Consider the following 25,037-nt stretch of genomic DNA (forward strand, 5'->3'; position numbering starts at 1 on the left):
CATATCTCTGTACTGGGGTGAATGTATGACATTGTTCTGCATTCTGTCCATCAATTGATCTTTTAACATTTTAGGTATGGTGTAGGTCAAGACTTTTGATTTTACTAAAAATAGTGTATAATATACTTAATTATATGGACTTACAGCTAACCCTCATCATCCATTTCCTGTTATTGAGTCATTCACATTTTCTTTCCACCACACACAGAATAAGACAATGCATATCCACACACAAAGTAGGTACTTTCAATGCCAAGGACTGCTATGGCAATGTGTGCTTTTAGAGACCCAAACATTTTTTTTTGCTTTTATACACTCTTTTTTATTAAAAGATTTACAAGGGCCTGCAGCTTCCCCAAAAATAGTTTTCAAACAATGACAAAGTTAAACAATATTTAACAATGCTAAAAGGCTGGCAACCAATGCCAGACTGTTAGAAATGGGGTCTCTAGTTGGCAGAAGTAGGTACCTTTGTCCAAATAGGGATCCTTGCTTCTAATCAGGATAAGGGGGCTACACACTTTAGATAACCTCTGCTCACCCCCTGGGTAGCTTGGCACGAGCAGACAGACTTATCCCAAAGGCAATGTGTAAAATATTTGTACTCAAAACACACAGTAATACAATGATAACACCACAAATGGACACCACACCAGTTTAGAAAAATAAAGTATCTTTAGCTAAACATAACAAGACCAAAACAACAAAAATCTAATGTACATCTATTAAGAATATGACTTTTAAGAAGATTTCAAGCAACTGGGTCCATAGAAAACTATGGATGTAGGATTTCTCACAAAGTACCTGTAAACGCGATAAAATTCACATGGCCAAACAGCCACAGAGATGGGACGCGCCAAGAAACAAAGAGATGCGTCAGTTCCTGAGACCTTGGGGAGGCGATGTGACAGTTCTGTTGCACGCAGGGGAAGTGATGCGTCGTGTACGGTCTGTAGGGAGAAGTAATGCGTCTACTCCAAGAAGATTCTAGTCCGCAGGTGATGCATCCGGAAAACTTGCAACACAGGTACGATGCTTGGAAATCCGGGATGCGTCAGCAATCAATGCGCCATCATTGAGCAGCACTGCATCGGTTTCTTCAGCCGCAACCATCATGATATGTCGGTTCTTGCAGCCGCGACAGGCGCTGCAGTGGTTCGGCAGTGATGCGGCAATGCGTGGAGATTCTTCTCACACGGCGGTCCTGCTTCAGGATAACAGCCTCAAGAAGAGCGAGGCGTCTATTTCTTCAGTTCTTCTTGTCTTCCAGCTCCCAACAGCAGGAACAACCTCCAGAGGCTCAGAACTGGAACTTGCACCTCCTAGCAAGTCAGAATTCTCAGCAGCAGATTTCAGGGGAGCTGGGGGTGAAGTCTTTGTGTCCCTGATACTTCAGAACAGAAGGCCAGCTCACATAGGCCCTTGGAGATCTTCTTCAGGTAGGTCCAAAGCAAAATTCCATTCTTTGCCCTCTCCTTGGCAGAAACAGCAACTGCAGGACAACATTACACAGCGCACAGCGAAGGGGCAGTACTCCTCACAGCTCTTCAGCTTTTCTCATTGGCAGAGGTTCCTCTTGAGTCCAGAAGTAATCTAAAGTTCTGGGGTGTTAGGTCTAATAGTTATACCCCAAAATGTCTTTGATCTCCTTGTGAAAGGGTCTCTGAGCCCAGTCCAAACCAGTTCTGTCCTCACTGGTGTAGTATGACCACAGGGAGAGGCAACAGCATTGTGCAAGAGAGACAGGCCCTATTTAGGTGCAAGGAAATCTCCCCCCATTACTCTATATTCAGTCAGGGTCTATTCAACCCAGCGTCATCCAGGAAGGGCCAGGCTGTCTACTGTGAATGCACATCCCCAGCCACTCCAAAACCAGACAGTCAATACACAAACAGGCTGAGGGTGGTTAAACAAGAAAATGTCCACTTTCTAAAAGTGGCATTTTCAAACACATAATTTAAAAACCACCTTTACTAAAAGATATTGTTACGTTCTGAGTTTAGAGAGCCTAAACGTTATTTCTCTATCTTGTTCTAATAGGAAGTTATACTTGTAAGATGTTACAAATTATTTCTCATTCTGTCCTATAGGGCAAGATAGCCTTTCAATAGTGAAAAACAAATTGGCAGTATTTCACTATTAGGACATGTCACACATACCAGTACGTGTCCTACCTTTCACATACACTGCACCCTGCCCAGGGGGTACCTTGGGCCTACCATAGCGGTGCCTTACATGTAAGGAAAAGGAATGATAGGGCCTGGCAAGTGGGTGCACTTGCTAGATCCACATGTCAGTTTAAAACTGTGTACAGACACTGCAGTGGCAGGTCTGAGATACCTTTTCAGGACTACTCATGTGAGTGGCACAATCAGTGCTGCAGGCCAACTAGTAGCATTTGATTGACAGGTTCTGGCACACTCAGTGCACTTTACTAGAGGCTTACCAGTAAAACAAATATGCCAATCATGGATAACTAATCATGATCACAATTTATACAGAGAGCATATGCACTTTAGCACTGATTGGAAGTGGTAAAGTGCCCAGAGTCTATAGCCAACAACAACAGGTCAGGAAAAATAGGAGGAAAAAGCTAAACGTTTGGGGATAGCCCAGCAAAAAGGGCCAAGTCCATCACAAGCCTATTGGCTTTGCCAATGCTTGTTAAGTGCAGCCTCTTGGCTGAAGTGGGTGTCACACAGAACATGGTGTTCCTTTACAGACTCTTGCTCCACACAAAGGAGTAGGTGGTGTAGGGTGGCTGGAGAAGAGATTTGATAGAAGTCAGAGACGAGAGATGTAGGGCAGCTGGAGAAGAGAGTTTATAGAAGTCAGTGACTAGAGACTTTGTAGGGTGACTGGAGAAGTGAGTAGATACAAGTCAAAGATGAGTTGGTGTAAGGTGGCAGGAGAAGAGAATGAATAAAAGTCAGAGACGAGAGTCCTAGCAGGGTGCCTGGAGAAGAGAGTAGATACAAGTCAAAGATGAATCAGATGAAGGTGGCTGGTGAAGAGTGAACAACAACCATGGACTGTATGGTTTTTAACTTATCTTATTATTCTTGGCAACAGAAGTATAATACAAATATAAACTCTGTTCTTTGACTTAAAAATGTGTCTTTTCACTATGAGTGGTTTTTCGAAGAGGCATTGCACAGAAGAGAATTGTGTCAGCTTCACTGCATCTGTTCATTTTACTCAGATACTTGAAACACAGTAGTGCTGTTACCTGATCTTTACATGGTTCTAGTATGGTGCCCTGGTGTGGACTTTATCATACCTATTGGGTGATTTCATAGCCGTAAAGAACGCAGAAAGCATGAAGCTTGGGATGAAAAACTCGCTGCCTTTGCACATGGAGCACCATGGAGGCTGAGTCCACTCTCACAGATCATTGTGTGATAAATGCTGTTTAACTGCAACCTTTGTTGCCTTTACCCTCTCAGTGGCACTCATTTTTTCACTCTTGGGAGGCTGAAAGCCTGAGTCAGTCCCGAAGGATGCAGACTGTGGCCAGTGGGTTTCCTGTAGTGTTCTAACAATAATTCAACCCACAGAGTTACCCCACAAGAAAAGAAAAGTGTGGCGGTGTGGTGACACCTAATTCAAGATGGAGCCAGTGTATCTGTAACATTACACAAGCATTCCTTGGAAGGCATCATGGAGTGTTTCATGACACCACCTAAAACACTGGTGACAGCACAAGTTTCAGAACTAGAGAAAAGGTGCCATTATGGGAATATATTTCAGATTCAGTGTGAAAGGCTTTTCAGACTCAGCTTCCCAAGTCACTTCAGTCCAGGAAAGATTTTTAAGGTTCGCCCTGATTGAGATTGAAGGTGGAGGGTGATGACAAATGAGACTGGAGAGATACCTGCGAGTCCTGCATTTTCATGTCTGTCTCCCTTCTGGGTCACCCAGGTGTGTACAAGTGCTGTACCCGGGTGTCTGGTTAGGAGTCTAAAAAAGGCTTGAGTGCAGAAGAACCCATGAGCAGGCAACATGTATTTAAAAAAACTCTGGAGCATATCAGCAAGCAACGGCGATTAATAACGCAAAGCGCGCTTAGCGCTTTGTTATTCATCTCCGTCTAGCTCTGGAATTTATCGCCCTGGTAGCGCGTTATCAACAACGCGTTGCTCCAGGGCGATAAAAATTCCAGAGATAGCGGGGGAAATCACCGTTTTGCAGGGAACCTCGCTGGTTTTCCAACGATGTTCCCTGCAAAAGGGCGATAACCTTGCTGATATGACCCTGTGCCCGTAGCAGCATAATCCACCCCCTATGTTAGGGATCGGTAAGTCAGGATTTTAGCAGATGTTAGTTTTTGGAGAACACAGCGGTTTTCTCCAAAAACGAATGTCTGCTAAAATGCTGGGGCAGCCTTGTAAATATCGCGATGTGCACATCAGCGATATTTGCAAGGCTGTACTGCCCATTGACGCCCACTTTGCATCTCATTAGAGATGCAAAGAGAGGCGTCGAGAAAAAGGGTGCTAACATGTGATTATGCATGTTAGCACCCTCTTGTGAATAGGGCGAAAGTTTTATCTCCGCTTTTTTGGCTTTTAAAGCCAAAAAAGCTCAGATAAAGCCCTTGTTAATATGCCACTCTGTTTTATGTTCCAGAGCTCAAGCAACTTTTCAGCACTCTAACGCCCTGTATATGTTAAGCATCCCCTGATTACAGTGATCAACAATGCACACCGGGCCACATTTACTTAATTTCTTCAGCTCATTTACGTCACTGCCAGCCTTGATCCCATGTATGGAAGTAACTCTGCTGCTCACAAGAAAAGTAGCAGTGTGCGGGAGAAAAGATCGCCGAGGTACATTTTCACAGCGCACACAGCTTCACACTCCTCCTGACTGGGTGAGGTAAGTCAGTTTTCAGCATGCATCTATGTGACATTCCTACGTTTCACTGTACATATGAGGGACATTTAAAACCTTTTGAGTGACGCTTTATCGGGAGGAATGAGCAAGAAAACATGAAGGTCAAAACAGCAAATCTTTCATGGGTTGCAGTTAGACCTGCCACCTTTGCCAGATCAAAATACCGACCACATATCCATGTTTTAAGAGGCCCAACATGATCCCTAATTAGAACTTTATATAAAATTGTTGTCTTTATTCATGTTTAACGTGACCCTTCAATCTATATGTACTTCAATTATCAGCCCTGGATCATTAACCCCTTTACCGCGGCGCAAATTCTGCCGCGGGACTTTCCATTGAGTGGGCTGAGCTGCGTCGGCCAACGGACGTGCGCAGCACTACCGATGTAGTGCTAGCGACGGCCGTTGGCCGACGGGCACACTTAACGGGTTAAGGCAACTCTACAACACATTTCACAGTGCTTTCCTCTAATATGTATGTAATAAATAAAGGAAGGAGGCTATTGCTCTCGCAAAAGTTGTACAGGAGTCTTGAAAATATGCATGAGAGAAATGAGAATTTCCAACTCTGAGAACAAAGCTTCTGACTCTACAGCTTTGGTTGATGATGGTGAGCAAGTCAATGCTGTAAGGAGTAAATCACAATTGACTGTTGGCAGCTCTACTAAAACTGGTAGTTGGAACCATTCCTCTACTTTGATCGGGAAGTCTTCTTGTGTTTGCTTTAGATGTGGAAGTAATTACCATCTTGCAGACGCAAAGCAATGTTATGCGGTGGGCAAAGACTGTTGGAAGTGTGGGAAAAAGGGCCACTTAGCACGCATGTGTAAGGCTTGGGACAAGAGAATTGCTTTTGTAGAAGATGAGCAATCGGATTACAAAATGTTAATGGTTCAAGATGATGTTGTGCTTGATGGTCATGTACAAGAGCGGAGACTATCTTGTCCTAAAGCGGATTTTGAGATTAAGGGTGAAAATGTGTCTCTTATGGTGGACACTGGTTCTCTCTACACAATTATTTCCAAAGTGTTATTTGAGACCACTTGGCCTGATGGTGTCTTAGTGCCCTCTGATGACATACTTAGAGGTTACCAAGGGTCTGACATTGGTGTCCTGGGTTTCATGAATACAAATATTAAATTTGGGGGACGCCAGACTCAAGGTAAGATTTATGTGGCACCTGATGGTCCTCCAATTCCAGGCTGGTTACACCAATCCGACCTGTGCATCACTGTTAACCCCAGAGCTGACTGTCAAGTCATGGTGGTTAAAACATCAGACCTTGAAGGTATGCTATCTTGTCCCAGTGAGGTTTTTGAGGATAGATTGGGGCAGTTCAAGAACTATAAGCATGAAATCAAGATGAAAGACGGTGCTGTTCCTGTAACGCACCAAGCACGGCGAATACCCATGGCTGCAGGGGCAGAAGTAAAAACAGGTCATCCAGCAACTCTTGGCTGATGGTGTAATTGAGACGGTCGAAGCTCCGGAGTGGTTATCTCCAGTAGTTATTACGAGAAAAACGGATGGTTCACTACATTTCTGTGTGGACCTCCGCAGCCTTAGCTAAAATGTTGTCATGGACAATTTTCCTTTACCTTATATTAATGAATTGATTTTGATGTCAGGGGGAATGTTTTTCTCTAAAATAGATCTAAGGAGGGCCTACCATCAGGTAAAGCTCCATTTGCACTCAAAGCACTTAACTTCTTTCATTAGCGGATACCTTCCAGTTTTGCAGACTCCCGTTTGGTCTATGTTCTGCAGCAAGTATATTCCAGAGGTTGGTGACTTGGATCTTATCTGGTATCAGTAATGTTGTTGTGCTCCAAGATGACATTCTGCTGTATGGAAACAGTGAGGAGGAACACAATTGCATGTTGAGTGAGGTGTTAACTCACATTAGGAAAGCAGGTTGGACATTACGTCAAGAGAAGTGTGTGTTTCTGGTTCAAGAGGTGGAGTATTTGGGTTATATGATCACCTCGAGTGGTGTAAAGTCCAAGATGAAGTTGGTGAGTACCATTGTCATTGCAGATGTCCCTCGTGACAAGGATTCTTTACGATCCTTCATGGGATTAGTGGAGTACTACTCCAAGTTTGTGCAGGATTTTGCTGTAAAAATGGAACCTGTCAGGGAATTGTTGTGGAAGGGCAAGAAAATGGTGTGGGGCAAGTCACAAAAATAAGCTTCTCTTGCCATTAAGACCAACATTGCGAATGCTGGTGTTCTTGCACCTTTCCGGAGCTCATTGAGGAGCATTGTCACTGTTGATGCTAGCACTGTTGGGATTGGTGCTGTTTTGTCTCAGATGCATGGCAAGCAAGAGAAAACTGTGGCTTTTGCTTCACGGTCATTAACTGACACAGAGCACAATTATTCAGTTATTGAGCATGAAGCTTTAGCTGCTGCGTGGGCTGCAACTTACTTCAGTGTATTTTTGTGGGGAAATGTATTTTCTCTTAGGACAGACCATAAACCCCTACTCAAAGTGTTGGGAGCTGGTGGCAGTAAGAACTGTTGTGGGCATTTGGCAAGTTTGACCATGAGGTTGCAGGATTATGATTATCGGATTGAATATCACCCTGGTTGGAAGAATAAGGTGGCTGTCTGTTTATCTAGACTCCCAGATGGATCTGTGGAACCTTCTGAGATGGTCACCGAAGAGGTAGTTGCGAATGTAGAAGATGTTACTGAGGGTTTGGGAGTTTCCCTTTCCAGAGGGGAGTGGATCAATGCTATAGAAAAGGACATTACTCTTCAGTGTGCATTGAAAATGGTGAGTGGTGACGTTAGAAGGGAAAGTATTCTTCCTCATACGGACAGATCATTTGTTAAGGTTGATGATGAATTGTCTCTTGTCGGAGGTTGCTTATTGATGCGTAATGATAAATTTGTGCCTCCTATTTCTTTAAGGTCACATCTTATTGCATTGGCACATGAGGGACATTTGGGACAGACTTTAACTACAAAGAGAGTAAGAGAGAGGTTTTGGTGGCCACTCTTGGGTTCTCATATAAAGGAACCAATTGTACAATGATCTGTGTGCAAGGAATCTTAGACACGTCTCAGAGTAGGTGTTGGACGTGTGCAAGAGAAGCAGCATGTGTCACAGGCCAAGTAGGTATGGGAGAAAGTTTGCCTAGATTTTAATGGGCCATTTTCATTTTTACCTAAACAAGAAAGGTTTGTGGCGGTACTTGTTGATGCTAGGTCTAGGTGGGTGCATTTATGCGGAACATTACCACTATCTCTACAATCGACTTTCTTAGTGATGTGTTTAGGAGAGAAGGTGTTCCTTCAGTTATTCTCACCGATAATGGCACACAGTTGAGGTCAGTTGATATGAAAAGATTTTTGGACACTTTGGGTGTGAGGCATGTTATTTCATCTTTGCACAAGCCCCAGGGTAACGGTCTTGTGGAGAGAGTCAACAGGCTGCAATAACTCTTGGGCTGAGAGTTTTGTCCGGTGGGCTCCAACTACCAGTGGGCATGGGGGAGCAGAAGGAGCAAAACTGAGCGGTATATATATATATATATATATATATATATATATATATATATATATATATATATATATATATATATATATATATTTATATTTATATTTATATATATATATATATATTTCCTACTGGCGGTCGCAAGTAGGTAGTTATAGTTAGGACCTAGTTACTATAGGAAAATGGCAACATTCTATTCCCAATAACTTTGGCGCCGATTGATGAATCTTTGCGAAATTTTCAAAACTAATTCTTTGTTGAGATCAGCTCCTATGTTGAAAGATTGAGGGTGATTCGCCAAGGGGGGGCCGAGAAAATGGGGGGTCCCAAAACGTGTTTTCTCCATGTTCATTTCCATAGGATTTTTTAGACAAGGCTACAGATCGAACGGGTGCATGGAATTACCCCAAATTTAACACGAGAACATGAGCTTCTATTAGAATTCTCTACGGCATATTATCAAGCCCATTATCGCCGTTTTAGCGGCAGTTTCTTGCCACTAAAGCAGCGATAATTTTAACACCGTTACTTGATAATATGGGCCTCAGTATGTATTGTTAGAATGTTGGGCTGTCATGAGGGGAACCTTGCGGAGTTTGTACGCGGTGCTGGATTAGACGATTGCTTTGCTGTCTGCTCCTGTTGGTGGTTGTTTCAGGTGTCTTGTTTTCTTGTAATAAATCTACTTATTGGATTCACTGCTGTCTGCCTCTTCACTACATAAATTTTGCGACGACTGCGAGAAGGCAAAAAGAAGGCACCACTCAGCAATATTTCAAAATTGCTTGCATAGTGCTGAAGACCCGTTTTGTTCGTGTAGATGTTTCTACTCATTTTGCGGGTCGTCGGCTCATTGAACTATGTCATCCGACTTCTGGTAGGATTTATATTTTTAGATTTTGCGCTTCCTCTGTTTCTTCACTACATTCTGGTCGCTGTACCACACGTGTGTAAGTAGTGTTAGTATGCGTTTATACTAACAAATGCATCATGGTAGTAGGGAGGGCGACCTCTCAGGCGCAGCTCATACAATGTCCCGGGGTGTGCATTCGCTGGACATTTGTGTTTGCTATTAGAGGGTGGTGCATGGCTTTCACCCTGTGATAGCAAATACTTGTTGTACTACTTGAAGCGAGAGGAGGAAAACCTCGTATCGCTGTAATAGAGGGGATGCGGATAGTAAAAATGGAAAGAAAAGAACAAAAAAAAAAGCGGGGTCTCACCCGTTCTTTTAAATGAGGCCCCTGGTGGGTGGGTAATGTTCCGTGGCCAATCAAATTATTATATTGCGTGGTCTCTGTAGGACTGGGGATCTTATTGTCACATGTAAATTAGGTGCGGAAGGGCACAGAGACATTTTGCAGCCTAGGGGAGCGCCACCTTCCCGGGTATTGTTTACTAATTGTCTGCGGGGATCGCCACACTCCGGGTCTTTATTTAAATATGCAGGGTGGGCCTCGGCAGTCCCTGAAGCCTCGGTGGTCCTAGGCAGTGCCTTATTTGTTCTGTAATCACAAGGACAGTACTTATGATGTTATAAAGTGATACACTCATAGAACTCTTGCAGTTGTACAATTACCCAGGCTTTATTTGTCTAATAGTCAGTTAGATTATATTTGGTAGGTGCGCTCTAATATTAAATAATGTTGTCCTTAAAATCTCCTATAAACAGATGATTTTCACAATAAACAATAGACAAGTGTCATCAGAAAAAGAAGACCTACACTCAGTCATTTATTTGAAAAAATAAGTAACCTTTATTAAAACAGAAATAAATAGAAATGTAACTTTAATAGAACAGTATAATAAATAAAACGTGGGTTGGACTCCAGTGGAAGCAGCGTAGGAAACCTGCAAGACATAAATGAAACATAAGAATGTTTGCTATGTGGAAGAGGTAAAGAAAGGTAGTCCGAATGAAAGGACCATAGTGAGAATGGAAGGGAAGGGAGTGGGTGGAAGGGAGAAGGGGAGGGAGAGTCAAAAGAAGAGAGGGAGGAGGAGACAGAGCGTTGGCCTATTACACCCAGCCCTTAGTGTTTACCCTCCGTCACCTGTTTGTCTAGGACGCTGGGGTCTCCGAGAAAGAGTGTGGTTCAGCAAATCCTTAAAATTAAATACATGAGGCCAGAGATTATGGGCCATATTATGAAGGAAGGGCGATAACATTATCGCCGCTTTAGCGGCAGGAAACGGCGATAAGGGGTTGATAATATGCCCTTATGAATTCCCTTAGAAGCCCAGGTTCTGGTGTGAACCTGGGCTTCTATGGGAATTTACAAGGGCCTTTAATCAACCCCTTATCGTCACTTTAGCGGCAGTTTCCTGTCACTAAAGTGGTGATAATGTTATAGCCGTTGTTTGATAATATAGTCCAACATTATTAGCTACGGGAAAATCTCTTGCATGCACCTTTGCACCCAGGGTGCTGCACCCCAACCCCTTCCCCCGCACTGTGCTCAATTGTAGGTCTTGCAAACCGAGGCTTCACTGCTCGCCTGCCCCCACTGATGTGTCCCACGACGTGTTGGTGCAAGCTCCTTGTCCGGGGTATGTTTGTCCGATAGACCAGGTCTCCGGTCGGGGACGGTGTCTTGATACCACGATAGAAGGTGTCAGAATGCCAGGGCATCATTGCGGGGTCAGCTCCCGCTCCGCCCTTCTTGTGCCAATCAATGGAATGTCTGAAAAGGGAGAAATAATTTAACGGTGGAAACGTCTGGAGGTAAATGAAGGTTTATTTCAAGCTTGATAGAAAATAGGAGTTGAGTGCATCCTTCGTTTTTGAAGTACGATCTACCAACTGTTAGTGGTAATCGTGGTTCAAAGAGGAGTTGGAGTGCACGAGAATACACAATGTTAAATAATAATATGTTATGCCAACATTCACATAAAAAGGAACAGAGCGCATGCTAGAAGCATAATGTGCGCGTGTAATGCAGTGGCGGGAGCCTGTGTCCATGTACACTTAGTAAGGAACTCACTACAGTGTCCCAAAAGCCAACGCCACGTGTCTATAGGGATGCGCTACCCGCTGGCTCAGGCCTACAGTACGGTCCAGCAGGTCCTTAAAATTAGACCGATGTGACTGAATGAGGTCAGAGATCACATCATTAGACACGGCAACATCGCTTTTTTGCACGTGCGCACTCAGGGTGATGCACCCCCCCCCCGCAGAACCACCCTCAACAGGTGTCTGTAGGGCAGCGCTGCCCGCTGGCTCAGGCCTACAGTCCAGTCCAGCAGGTCTTTAAAATGAGACAGAGATCTGACTGAATGAGGTCAAAGATCACATCATAACACATGGCAATATCGTTTGTTCGGACCTGCGCAGCTAGGCTGAAGCACCCCACCCCTCTCGCCACAGTGCGCTCAATTGGAGGCCCTGTGCACCCAGGCCGCTCTGCTTACCTGCTGTCGTTGTGTGATCAAAGACTACGGGCAGCAGTGCTCACAATTCAGATGGAGTGTTAGTTGCAGGAGAGTGTACACCTCATGGATCCCTTTCGTAGACGACGGGCATTAGGGCTCACAATTTAGAGCCCGTGTTGATTGCCAGGATGGAGTACACCTCATGGATCCATTTCTTTTTTTTATTGCGCATTGTGATATGCGAGGTGGATGTGGAAGAAGAGGGAGGTGTGGCATCATGGTTATCCTATTTATATGTATGCAAAGTGGGCTGGGCTTGCGTACGCCAGGCCAGCGTAGGGGTGTGCATAATTATTCCGGGGACTTGGGCGTTGTTCGGTTCCTGCCTGGCCAGGAAGTGTACTTATGTGTGTTTCTTTTGTAGTTTTGACCTCGCAGAGTGTGCAATTTAGATTAGTGTGGCATGTGTCGGGAGGGCGGAAACTATCGTTAATGAGATGGCATGTGATCTAGGATGTGCAGTCTGCCCGTGGCTGATGATGCTCCTTAGAGCCAGCAATGCCCAGGATGAAAGGCAGCACAATAATGTGCTGACACACACACCAGGGGCATCGTGTAACACATATTTGTTTTTTGATGGAACGTGTGAGATGCATGCCAATCACACGTGGAAGGCTAATGTACAGAGCATGAATATTGATCAAGATGATCGTTGCATGTTGTGTGTAGTATAAGATATGTGTATACAAGAAAACACTTTGCAAAAAAGCTTTCTAAGCAGAAGAGGTGTCTCTCATCAAACGCTGTAGAGAGAATGAGTAAAATGGGTTGGGTCGTACAACTGTTGCAATGGGAAATGTTATGAACCAATCAAATGCTTTTTTTTAAGGTCACATGGCAATCGTGCACCGAGCGAGGAAGGAGGCCGCACCCAACGCGATTTTGACAAAATATATTTATCATAATAGTTTTTTACAGTTATAAATATATAAATGTTTAAAATAATTTAGATTTTCGCGGCTCTCATATACTGTTTAAAGTTATTTTGATATACTTTTGAGACAAAAAAAAAGGGAATGGCGTACCCGGCGTGATACTATACGTTTGTGACGTAACACAAGGCCTGGCAGCGTGTACTCGTCGAATACGCAACGCGCAGCAGGCACGACCCCATACGTACATGACCTAACGCATGGCTTGGTACTACGTACCCGTCGGATGCCAAAGTAGTACCTGGGGTGACTTCATGTGTATATGATGTTACGCGGGACACGGTGCCACAAACTCGTCGGATACGAAAGGCACATCATTTACGAGTTTAGCAATATGGAGGATAGGATTCATGTGGTGATAGAGCTTGGTACGCTACCTGTATGAGAGTGCAGTTTTCTCCCCCCCAAAAAAATATATAGATATTTTTTGGGAAAGATGTAAAACATTACATGATTTTTAAAGTTAAAAACAAGAAGTATAATAGAGTTCCAAAATATTTAAAAATATAATAGAAAAAAAATATAGGTTTTATAAATATTAAAATATTAAATTAATATTTTAAAAAACTTTGAAATTCACTGAAAAAACCACAGGTTTTACAGACGTTATAGTTAGTCACTAACCCATGAATTAAGTAAGATATGTTTAATCACTCACTTATAGAGTCAGTCACGCACCAAGTAAATCATTCATTCAGACACTTATACACCCACTCATTCTTCAATACGCCTTTCCCTATATATATTAAACATATTTAAACTTAACAGAAACCCACAGTCACTGGATGATGTCATCAGTGATGTCATTTGAGATGTCATCAGTGATGTCACTGACCATGTCATGAATGATGTAATATGTGACGTCATCAGCAGTGCATTGCAGGGGCGCGAGTAATAGTTAGCTGAACTAACTATAACTGGGGAATTTCAATGGTTTTGTACGAGTGAAATGTCCAACTAACTATAACGCCCTGAAACCTATGGTTTTTTCAGTGAATTTCTAAGGTTTTTTATATGCTAATTTCTAACTATAACCTCCCTGAAACCTTTGGTTTTTTCAGTGAATTTCAAAGGTTTTTCGACCTCCTCTGTAAGACCCTAGTACATAATAGGGCAGGGGGATTAAAACTACCTCTTAAAATGCGCCACGGGGAGCGATTGCACACTGGTGAAGGGAGGGGGCGCCTGAGGTGACATGTGTGCAAGCACGCCCTGTGGGCGTTTTAATTTGGAGGATAAAATCCCCTTGAATACAGAGTGTCCCTTGGGTCCAACTAGCCCACCAGGTATCTCCAGTAAGCGCCACAGAGCTGCATTGCAGAGAGGTGTAAAAAGGGGCACGGCCTGGACCACCTCTCTGCAACGCAGTGCAGTGGCGCTTACTGAAAGCACCTGGTGGTCTAGTTGACCCCAAGGGGCCCTTAGGATTGAAGGGGAATTATTTCCCCAACTTAAAACGCGCCACAGGGTGTGCTTGCACACGTCACATTAGGCCCCGTCACCTCCCTTCACCACCGTGTAAACATGCCCTGTGGCCATTTTAAGTTGGCAGATTAACTCCCCTTGAATCCTGAGGGTCCCTGGGGTCCAACTAGCCCACTAGGTACCTCCAGTAAGCGCCACAGAGCTGCGTGGCAGAGAGGTGTAAAAAGGGGCATGGCTTGGACCACCTCTTTGCAACGCAGCACAGTGGTGCTTACTGGAAGCACCTGGTGGGCTAGTTGGCCCCCAGGGGCCCTCAGCATTGAAGAGGAATTATTTCCCCAACTTAAAGCGCGCCACAGGGCGTGTTTGCACATGTCACCTTAGGCCCCGTCCCCTCCCTTCACCACTGTGTAAACACGCCCTGTGGCCGTTTTAAGTTTGGAGATTAGGTCCCCTTGAATCCTGAGGGTCCCTAGTGTCCAACTAGCCCAATAGGTCCCTCCAGTAAGTGCCACAGAGCTGTGTTGCAGAGAGGTGTAAAAAGGGGCATGGCCTCTGAACACCTCTCTGCAACACAGCTCCCTGGCGCATACTGGAGGTACCTGATGGGCTAGTTGGCCCTCTGGGACCCTCAGTATTGAAGGGAAATTAATTCCACAACCTACAACTCGCCAGGGGGTGCTGCAGGGAGGGGGCGGGGCCTCCAGTGCGATGCCGGTCTTTTTTTTTTTAAGAACGGGGGCTTTGTTGCCCCCCTTGTTTTCCTATTCTATTGGCCCTGGGGACCCCATCCCCCAGGGCCTGACCCCTATTTTATTATTATAATGTTTTTTAATTGGAAGGGGGCCGCATGGCCCCCCTCCCTCGGCCATAATCGGCCCTGGGGACCCCATCCCCCGGGGCATGGCCAGTTTTGTTTTTTTATTTTATTGGAAGGGGGCTGCGTTCCCCCTCTCCTCAGGCCATTTATGGCCCCGGGGACCCCATCCCCCGGGCTGGCCTTTTTTTTTTTGAGGAGATTTTCCTGCTCTCTCTTCCAAAAACCAAAAAAGAGTTTGCTATGACAGAGCGGGAGCCGCGAGACTCTCGCCCTGTCATAGCAAACAACAGTGTCCTGGGGGTGAGCACTCCGAGATACTGCAGGAGCCGGCCCCTTCGGGGTGGTGGTCCCCAGGGCTTGGGGGTCCATCACAGACCCCCCAATTTTAATAATTAGAGCCCCTGGGAGGTGGCGGTCCCCAGTGCGAGTGGGGTGGCTCGTGCCCCCCACACAGGAATAATTAAAAAAAGAAGAGCCCCGGGGATGGCGGTCCCCGGGGAAGCGGGGGGTACCATGTGCCCCCGCAAATTTATTAATAAAAGCCCCAGGGGGTGGTGGTCCTCGGGTTTGCGGGGGTGCATTATGCCCCCCATAAATCTTTCTGCAAAGCCCTTGGGGGTGGCGGTATCTGGGGCAGTGTGGGGGGGATTGGGGCACCCCCCACACTTTTATTTCTGCCCCCGGAACCTGGCCCACCCGGGGTCTTTATTTAAACGAAGCACGGGAGCTCGCGCTATGTTTTTTTTTATTTTCGCGACCGGATCCGCGGATCCTCCGCGCATCCTGTGATATAAAAATATATATATATATTTGGGGGGGGCCTGGGGATCCTTGTGGGACCCCCTGAGCAGGCTTAGGGGGTCAGGGTGTTTTTACCCTGCCACCTTTTCCTGTTTTGCGCATTTCTTTTTCTGTTTTCTCATGCCTCGGTTCTACCGAGGCACAAGATGGCTGCCAACACTTCCTGGTTTGGAGTGTTGACAGCCAATTAGCATTAAGCTTGTGATCGGGAGGGTGCGCGGATCCTCCGTGGCTCTAGATATCCCTATTTTATTTCTTAATTTCTCAAAAACTACTGAACGGATTTACACCATTTTTAAAAAGGTCGCTTCCTGAGCCAAGCAGTATATTTTTACCAAATTTGGTGTAATTCCGTTCAGCAGTTTTTGCTTTAACGGTGTCTAAAATTTCCTTTGGGAAATTGATTTTTAGACCTCAAGTTTTTTTAAATTCTCAGGACCTACTGAACGTATTTACACCATTTAAAAAAAAGGGCACTTTCTGAACCAAGGGCTACCCTTTTTCAAAATTTGGTGTAATTCCGTTCTGCAGTTCGTCTAAAATTTCCTATGGGAAATACCATGGTGAAAACGCGTTTTGGGACCCCCCTTTTTTCTCGGCTCCTGCTTGACGAATCACTCCCAAACTTTCAGGCTAGGAGCTGACCAGAACACGCCATTAGTTTTAAAATTTTTGCAAAGATTCGTCAACCGGCGCCAAAGTTATTGGGACTAGAATGTTATGATTTTCCTATGGATAATAGGTCCTAACTATAACTACCTACTGGCGACCGCCAGTAGGTAATATATGTATACAAACACACAGACATATACCAATAACATAAAATCTATTTAAAAAACCTTCTATTGTAAATTAAAACACTAAGGGCCTCATGTAGGAAGCCAAATACCGGTCGGTAACGGCCGAAATTCAGTAAATATCCCGTTACCGACCGGTATTTAGGCATTTGCTATGTAGGGGGCTGATTTCTGGATTCAGTATTTACAGAATCGGAAATTAAGAAATCGGTAAAGTACCGATTCGGTAAATACCGAATCCAGAAATCAGATGTAGGGAGCACTCTAAAGAGTGAAAATTAGTATTAGAAATTCGTTATTTACCACCAAATACAGGTTGGTGATAAATAACGAATACCTTGCAAAAAGCAATATTTTGCAGATTTAAGAGTGCCATGTGGCAGACATACATGCCCTTAGGGCATGTATGTGCGCCACATGTGCACACATGCAAGATTCAGGGGTGCAACAGGGTGTCAATGTGACACCCTGCCACCCTTGAATATGCTCCCCCCATTACCGAATCGGTATTTACCGAATCGGTAATGAGGCATACCTTCCCATTGATTCCTATGGGCCTCCAGGCCCATAGGAATCAATCGGAAGGTATGCCTCATTACCAAATCGGTAAATACCGATTCATAATTACCGAATTTTTCCGATTCGGTAAACTTTACCGAATCATTACCTACATCACATTTACCGATTCATAAATACCGAATCGGTAAAATTCGGTATTTATGAATCGGTAAATGTGAGGCTACCTACATATGGCCCTAAACTATTTAAAAATCTTTAAACTGAAATCTCCCACTCCAGTCAGTGCAACAGTAGGGAAAGTGTTGGATAGTGGAGGGATAAAATGGGAAAGTGTTGGATAGCGGAGGGGTAAAAATTACTATTCCCACTCCAGTGAGTGCAACAGTAGAGAAAGTGTTGGATAGCGGAAGGTTCCCACTCCAGTCAGTAAAACAGTAGATAAAGTGTTGGATAGCGGAGAGATAACAATTACTATTCCCACTCCAATGAGTGCAACAGTACGCAAAGTGTTGGATAGCAGAGCGGTAAAAAGTACTATTCCCACTCCAGCCAGTGCAACAGTAGGGGAAGTGTTGGATAGCGGAGGGGTAAAAAATACAATTCCCACTCCAGCGATTGCAACAATAGGGAACGAGTTGGACAGCGGAGGGGATAAAAATTATTATTCTCATTCCAATGGGTGTAACAATAGGGAAAGTGTTGGATAGTGGAGGGGTAACAATTACTATTCCCACTCCAGCGAGTGCAACAATAGGGAACGAGTTGGACAGCGGAGGGGTAAAAATTACTATTCCCACTCCAATAAGTGTAACAATAGGGAAAGTGTTGGATAGCGGAGGGGTAACAATTACTATTCCCACTCCAATGAGTGCAACAGTAGGGAAAGTGCTGGATAGTGGAGGGAGAAAAATTACTATTCCCACTCCAGTGAGTGCAACAGTAGGGAAAGTAGTGGATTGAGGAGGGAAAAAATGTGTATATATATATATATATATATATATATATATATATGTATATATATATATATATATCACTTAAAAAACCATAGGTTTCACACATGTTATAGTTAGGTGGATATTTCACTCGTAAAAAACCAATGAAATTCCCCCGTTATAGTTAGTTCAGATAACTATAACTCGCGCGCCCGCAATGCACTGCTGATGACGCCACATATTACATCACTCATGACATGGTCAGTGACATCACTCATGACATCACTGATGACATCTCAAATGACATCACTGATGACATCATCCAGTGACTGTGTGTTTCTGTAAAGTTTAAATATGTTTTATATATATAGGGAAAGGCCTATGGAAGAATGAGTGGGTGTATAAGTGTGTGAATCGATGATTTAGTAGATGCATGACTGACTCTATAAGTAGAGTGATTAAATCTATGTAACTGCGGACTGGTGACTAAACTGTGTGAATGTCTGTATCTGTCTGTCTGTTGGTGTGTAAGCAGCTGCATGGGTTTGTGAACAGCTTCATGAGTGTCTATATGGGTTATTGATTGGTTGTCTAAGTATCTGTATGGGAGCCTGAGTGTTTGAGTGGGTGGAGTGTGTGTTACTCTGTCCATAGATGTGTGCGTGGGTGATTCATTGGGTGCATGGTTTTAAGAGTACAACTGTGATTGACTGTATGGGTGAGTGAGTGTATGTATGGTTGTGTTAGTGAGTGAATATATATTTCATTAGTACATGTGTAATTTACTACATATGTGAATGGCAGTATATATGTATGTTGGAGTACAGAAATAACTATAGCTGAGAGTATGTGATAGTGTGAGTGGCTGTATGGATGAGTGTATGCTTGTATCATTGATTGTATAAGACCATAACAATTTGCTAGTATTTGTATGAGTATTTGAGCCTGTGCGTGTATAATTGTATAGGTGAGTAAATGGCAGTGTGATTAATTACTTGGATGACTGAGTAACTCTATGGATGAATAGCGGTGTGAGAGTGTCTACATAGGTGTGTGAGTGCATATGATAGTCCGGTACTGAATGACCATAAGTATGAGTGACTGTACAGATGAGTGAGTGGATGAGTGTTTAGACCTAAGAGTCAGTGATGGGGTATGTACTTATTGGTGTTGGATTGTCTATGGTTTTGAGAGTGGCAGTATGTAATTTAGAGTGGGTGTATGAAAGGTTATATTAGGGTGTGACAAGAAGCATCAAATGATCACATGAATGACATCACCAGTGATGTCATCAGTGATGTCATTTGAGATGTCATCAGTGATGTCACTGACCATGTCATGAGTGATGTAATATGTGACGTCATCAGCAGTGCATTGCGGGGGTGCGAGTTATAGTTAGCTGAACTAACTATAAGGTGGGAATTTCTAGGGTTTTGTACGAGGGAAATGCCCAGCTAACTATAACACCCCTGAAACCTATGGCTTTTTCAGTGAATTTCTAAGGTTTTTTAAATGCCACTTCCTAACTATAACGTGCATGAAACCTATGGTTTTTTCAGTGAATTTCAAAGGTTTTATAAATGCTAATTCCTATCTATATCTTATCTCTAAAGCTATGATGTTTAATGATTTTCATTGGATTTCTAAATTTTTCTATTTCAGTGTGTCAATTCCTTTAATTATGTTTTTTAAAATATTTTTTATCACCATTTTTTAAACTTATTTTTACAATTAATTCTTTTAAAAATTAAAAATTATTATTGTTTTTAATGTTTAAAAAAAAAAAAATTAAGGGCCATATGTAGGTAGCTAAATACCGGTCGGTAACAGACGAAATTCGGTAAATATCCAGTTACCGACTGGTATCTAGGCAATTGAGATGTAGGAGTCCAAAAAGAAGGATTCGGTAAATATGAATCGGTAAATACCGATTCATCTTTACCGAAACCAAATTTACAGATTCATAATTACCGAATTCATATTTACCGATTCAGAAAATATGAAACGGTAAAACGAGAAAAGAGATGTAGGTAAATTCGGTATTTACGAATTCCATGAAATTCGGTATTTAAGAGTCGGTAATTAACACAGAGTGAAATCAGGTGGTAATCAGCCACAGTGCATATAAGCAATCCCAAAATGCAACAGCGTGAACACCATGGCGGCTCTGTATGTGATTGCAAGGCGCCTACGTCTACAGGCAGCAGGTCTGAGGATTTGGAGACGGGAGGAACGCATTTACAGACAGCGCATCACACTCGTCCAACAGACTGAGGCTGAGATACATGAAAGGTACAGGCTACACCCCCAAACCATCATGGACCTGATAAGGGACCTGCACCCACTCCTGGACCAACCAACAACAAGGGCGCATACCATACCACCACATGGGCAGGTGCTCTGTAGCCTACATCTACTCGCATCTGGCAGTTACCAGGGGGTGATAGCTGCGGTAGGCGGGTATCCCAGATTTGCCTGTCCCGTTTCTTCAGGAAGTTCCTGGATGCCATGATGCAGAGAATGCAACACTACATCAGCTTCCCAAACACACAGGCTGAACTGCAGAAAACCAAGACCGACTTTTACCAGAGGGCACAGTTCCCGTATGTCATAGGCTGTATTGATGGCACACACATTCCAATCTGCCCACCAGCAGCGACTGAGCACATCTACAGAACAGAAAGTCCACCCACTCCATTAATGTGCAGGTAATCTGCGATGCAGGCAACATAATCACTGATATCGTAGCCAAGTTCCCTGGGAGCACCCAGGACTCCTTCATCTTCCAGAACAGTGGGATCTACAGACGACTGGTTGCCGGAGAATTTGGAGAAGGATACCTGCTAGGTAAATCACTGTGACACTCCCTAATACTTATCGCAAATGAATGTGTATTGAAGCATGTGACTAATGGTACTCTCTCACTCACCTAGGCGACAGTGCATATGCCGTGCGGTCATTCATCCTCACTCCATACCTACACCCATCAACCCTGAGTGAAAGACGATATAATGTGGCACACAAATCAACACGCAACGTGGTGGAGCGCACGTTTGGACTATTGAAAAGCAGGTTCCGCTGCCTCCACAAAAGCGGAGGCGCACGCCAGTACACACCCATCATCTGCTGCAAGATCATTGCCACTTGTGCAATGCTGCACAACCTTGCCACGAAGACAGGTACAGAGGTGGAAATAACTGATTATGAGTACAATGATGATGAGACTGCACAGCCAGAGCCCAACGCAGCAGGAGTGGCAACAGCAACAGATGGGAGAGAGAGACGGGCAGAGATCACATGCAACTATTTCTAAGTATGTAAGGGGACACAGCCACTAATTGTATGCCATGACGTAGTTTTAATCATGCGGCACTACGCCACAACACAACGGCTAAAGTGGCCTATCAATGTTGTGAAAACAATAGTTGTAAGTCAAGGGTTACTTCACCCAACTGTGTCCTGCAATTGTGTGCAGCATCAGTGTCTGCGCCCACGCACCACAGTACGGGATGCCAGTGATTGGCTGTCCTCACTGCCTGTGGGACCAGTGGCAGCCCCATGCCGTCTGATGCTCCTCCGTCTGGCTGTGACAGGGGGGGTAATGCTGCTCCTACTGGTGGTGTCCTCGCTGTCCCCAGCATCCACAGCACCAGTTGCGGCAGACTGGCTTGTTAGCAGCACCTCAAGTGCACTGGTCACCCTCACCATTCCCCTTGACACATCATTGCTGCAGTGCGCAAGCCCCTCCTGCATTGCCACGGAGCGCCTGCAGAGCAGCGAAGTGGCAGTCGCCAGCCGGTTCACTGCCCATGTATGATGATCTGCTTTCTGCCTCTCCCGTCGCCGTGCTGCTCTGTCCTCATCCATCCTTGTGCACAGCAGCATGACGGACTGGGACATGTCCCGCTTGCCCGCAGCCATTTCCCTCATGCCCTCAGCCATTGCGCTTATGCCCCTGTCAATGTTGCCCATTGTGTCATTGAGGCCCTTCATTTGGCGCTGTACTGACAAGATTGCCTTGCCTTGTAGGCGCTGCACCTTGACCATGGTGGCCTCCAGCCCTAAGAATACCCCATGGCTCTCACCCTGTGGAGGTGGACTATGCACCCGAGCTCCTGCAGCGACGTCTGGCACCTGTGTGTGCTTCCTCAGAGGCGGAGGGCACACCGGCATGGCAACCATCCAGTTGCACACTGGATCTTTCCGCCGCCCTCGAGTCTTCTGATGAGGACTCAGACACATGTAATCTGGCAACAGCACGCCTCCTAGACCTGAACAATGCAGGTGGTGTCGATGCGGGTGAGGCCAGCAGGCGTGGCGATGCTGGATGTGGTGGCGAGGCTGGCTGTGGTGGCGTGGCTGGCTGTGGTGGTGAGGCTGGCTGTGGTGCTGTTGTCTGCCCAGCACTCGTGGTGGCCTTCTCTGAGCTGTCCGTACGGGGTGCCCTCTCTCCCTTCTCCTGTGCAGTCCTGCGCGAAGTATCGCCTGTGGACAGAAATTCAACATCAGCTCAGTGTACCTGCAGCCCTGCATTGCTATCATCATAATACATTTCTAACACACTCTCTCATTGTCCTATGCCTGCTTATCGCTAATGTGTGTAACATGCCTGGTTGTTCTGTGCAAATCTTGTCATGTTTGGGGTTTCACAGACTACGTCTCCCATAATGCATTGCTGGTATGCACTAACACCTGTAGTGGAGTGGGATTCTCATTGCCCAATTGGGGATTTGGGATAGGGGTAGGGGGGGCACAATGCTGTGCATGCGTCTTACCTTGTTTCGTGGCGGCTCTGGCAGAGCTGTCTGCATCCCCAATCCCCACAACACTTTCGGGCTCAATTGTGGACTCCACAAGCTCCTCCAGTTCTGTCAGGGCAGGTGCCCTATTCCTTCCTACTTCTGTCCGGCTGGCCTCTTTCTTCAGTTCAGCCATCTTCCTCTTTGTGATGATACGGATGTCGTACCACCGCTTCTTCAGCACATCAATGTCCCGGAGGTTACTCCAATGGAATTTACCTTTTGCTATAACGGTGTCTAAAATTTCCTATGGGAAATTGATTTTTAGACCTCAATTTTTTTAAACTCTCAGGAACTACTGAACGTATTTACACCATTTAAAAAAAAGGGCACTTTCTGAACCAAGGACTTCCCTTTTTCAAAATTTGGTGTAATTCCGTTCTGCAGTTCGTCTAAAATTTCCTATGGGAAATACCATGGTGAAAACGCGTTTTGGGACCCCCCTTTTTTCTCGGCTCCTGCTTGACGAATCACTCCCAAACTTTCAGGCTAGGAGCTGACCAGAACACGCCATTAGTTTTAAAAATTTTGCAAAGATTCGTCAACCGGCGCCAAAGTTATTGGGAATAGAATGTTATGATTTTCCTATGGATAATAGGTCCTAACTATAACTACCTACTGGCGACCGCCAGTAGGTAATATATATATACAAACACACAGACATATACCAATAACATAAAATCTATTTAAAAAAACCTTCTATTGTAAATCAAAACACTAAACTATTTAAAAATCTTTAAACTGAAATCTCCCACTCCAGTCAGTGCAACAGTAGGGAAAGTGTTGGATAGTGGAGGGATAACATGGGAAAGTGTTGGATAGTGGAGGGGTAAAAATTACTATTCCCATTCCAGTGAGTGCAACAGTAGAGAAAGTGTTGGATAGCGGAAGGTTCCCACTCCAGTCAGTAAAACAGTAGATAAAGTGTTGGATAGCGGAGAGATAACAATTACTATTCCCACTCCAATGAGTGCAACAGTACGGAAAGTGTTGGATAGCAGAGTGGTAAAAAGTACTATTCCCACTCCAGCCAGTGCAACAGTAGGGGAAGTGTTGGATAGCGGAGGGGTAACAATTACTATTCCCACTCCAGCGATTGCAACAATAGGGAACGAGTTGGACAGCGGAGGGGTAAAAATTACTATTCCCACTCCAATAAGTGTAACAATAGGGAAAGTGTTGGATAGTGGAGGGGTAACAATTACTATTCCCACTCCAATGAGTGCAACAGTAGGGAAAGTGCTGGATAGTGGAGGGAGAAAAATTACTATTCCCACTCCAGTGAGTGCAACAGTAGGGAAAGTGTTGGATTGAGGAGGGAAAAAATGTGTATATATATATATATATATATCACTTAAAAAACCATAGGTTTCACACATGTTATAGTTAGGTGGATATTTTACTCGTAAAAAAAAAATGAAATTCCCCCGTTATAGTTAGTTCAGATAACTATAACTCGCGCTCCCGCAATGCACTGCTGATGACGTCACATATTACATCACTCATGACATGGTCAGTGACATCACTCATAATATCATTGATGACATCATCCTTGTGATAGAGCGGTGGTCGCGCGAGTTATAGTTATCTGAACTAACTATAACGGGGGAATTTCATTGTTTTTTTACAAATGAAATATCCACCTAACTATAACGTGTGAAACCTATGGTCTTTTAAGTGAATTTGCAAGGTTTTTTAAATGCTAATTCCTAACTATAACGTGTATGAAACCTATGGTTTTTTCAGTAAATTTGTACGGTTTTTTAAATGCTAAGTTATGTATGTATTATTATTTTTTTATATATTTATTTTACAATAAACGACGTATTAAAATTTTTTGTTGTTTTTTTGGGGGTTTTTTCACTGTGCTCGCACGGTGCGCGCACACCCCGCGGTTTTATAAAAAAAAAAAAATTTTTTTTTTACTGCCTTCGGGGTCCTTCAGGAACCCCCTGACAAAGGCTAGGGGGTCAGGAACTCTCTACCCTGCCCCCTTTTCACAGTTGCCACCTTTCTTTTTCACTCTCGCACTGAAAACAACACTTCCTGATTTCGACCGATTCGAACGTTGACTAACATGTAACCACCAATCAGAATTACGCTTGCGCACGTTAGGGTGCTCGCACGGTGTGTGCACGGTGCACGCACGGTACGCGCTTATAGATATTTATATGCT

This window comes from Triturus cristatus, chromosome 1_2 (assembly GCF_964204655.1).
Source record: "Triturus cristatus chromosome 1_2, aTriCri1.1, whole genome shotgun sequence".
NCBI lineage: Eukaryota > Metazoa > Chordata > Amphibia > Caudata > Salamandridae > Triturus > Triturus cristatus.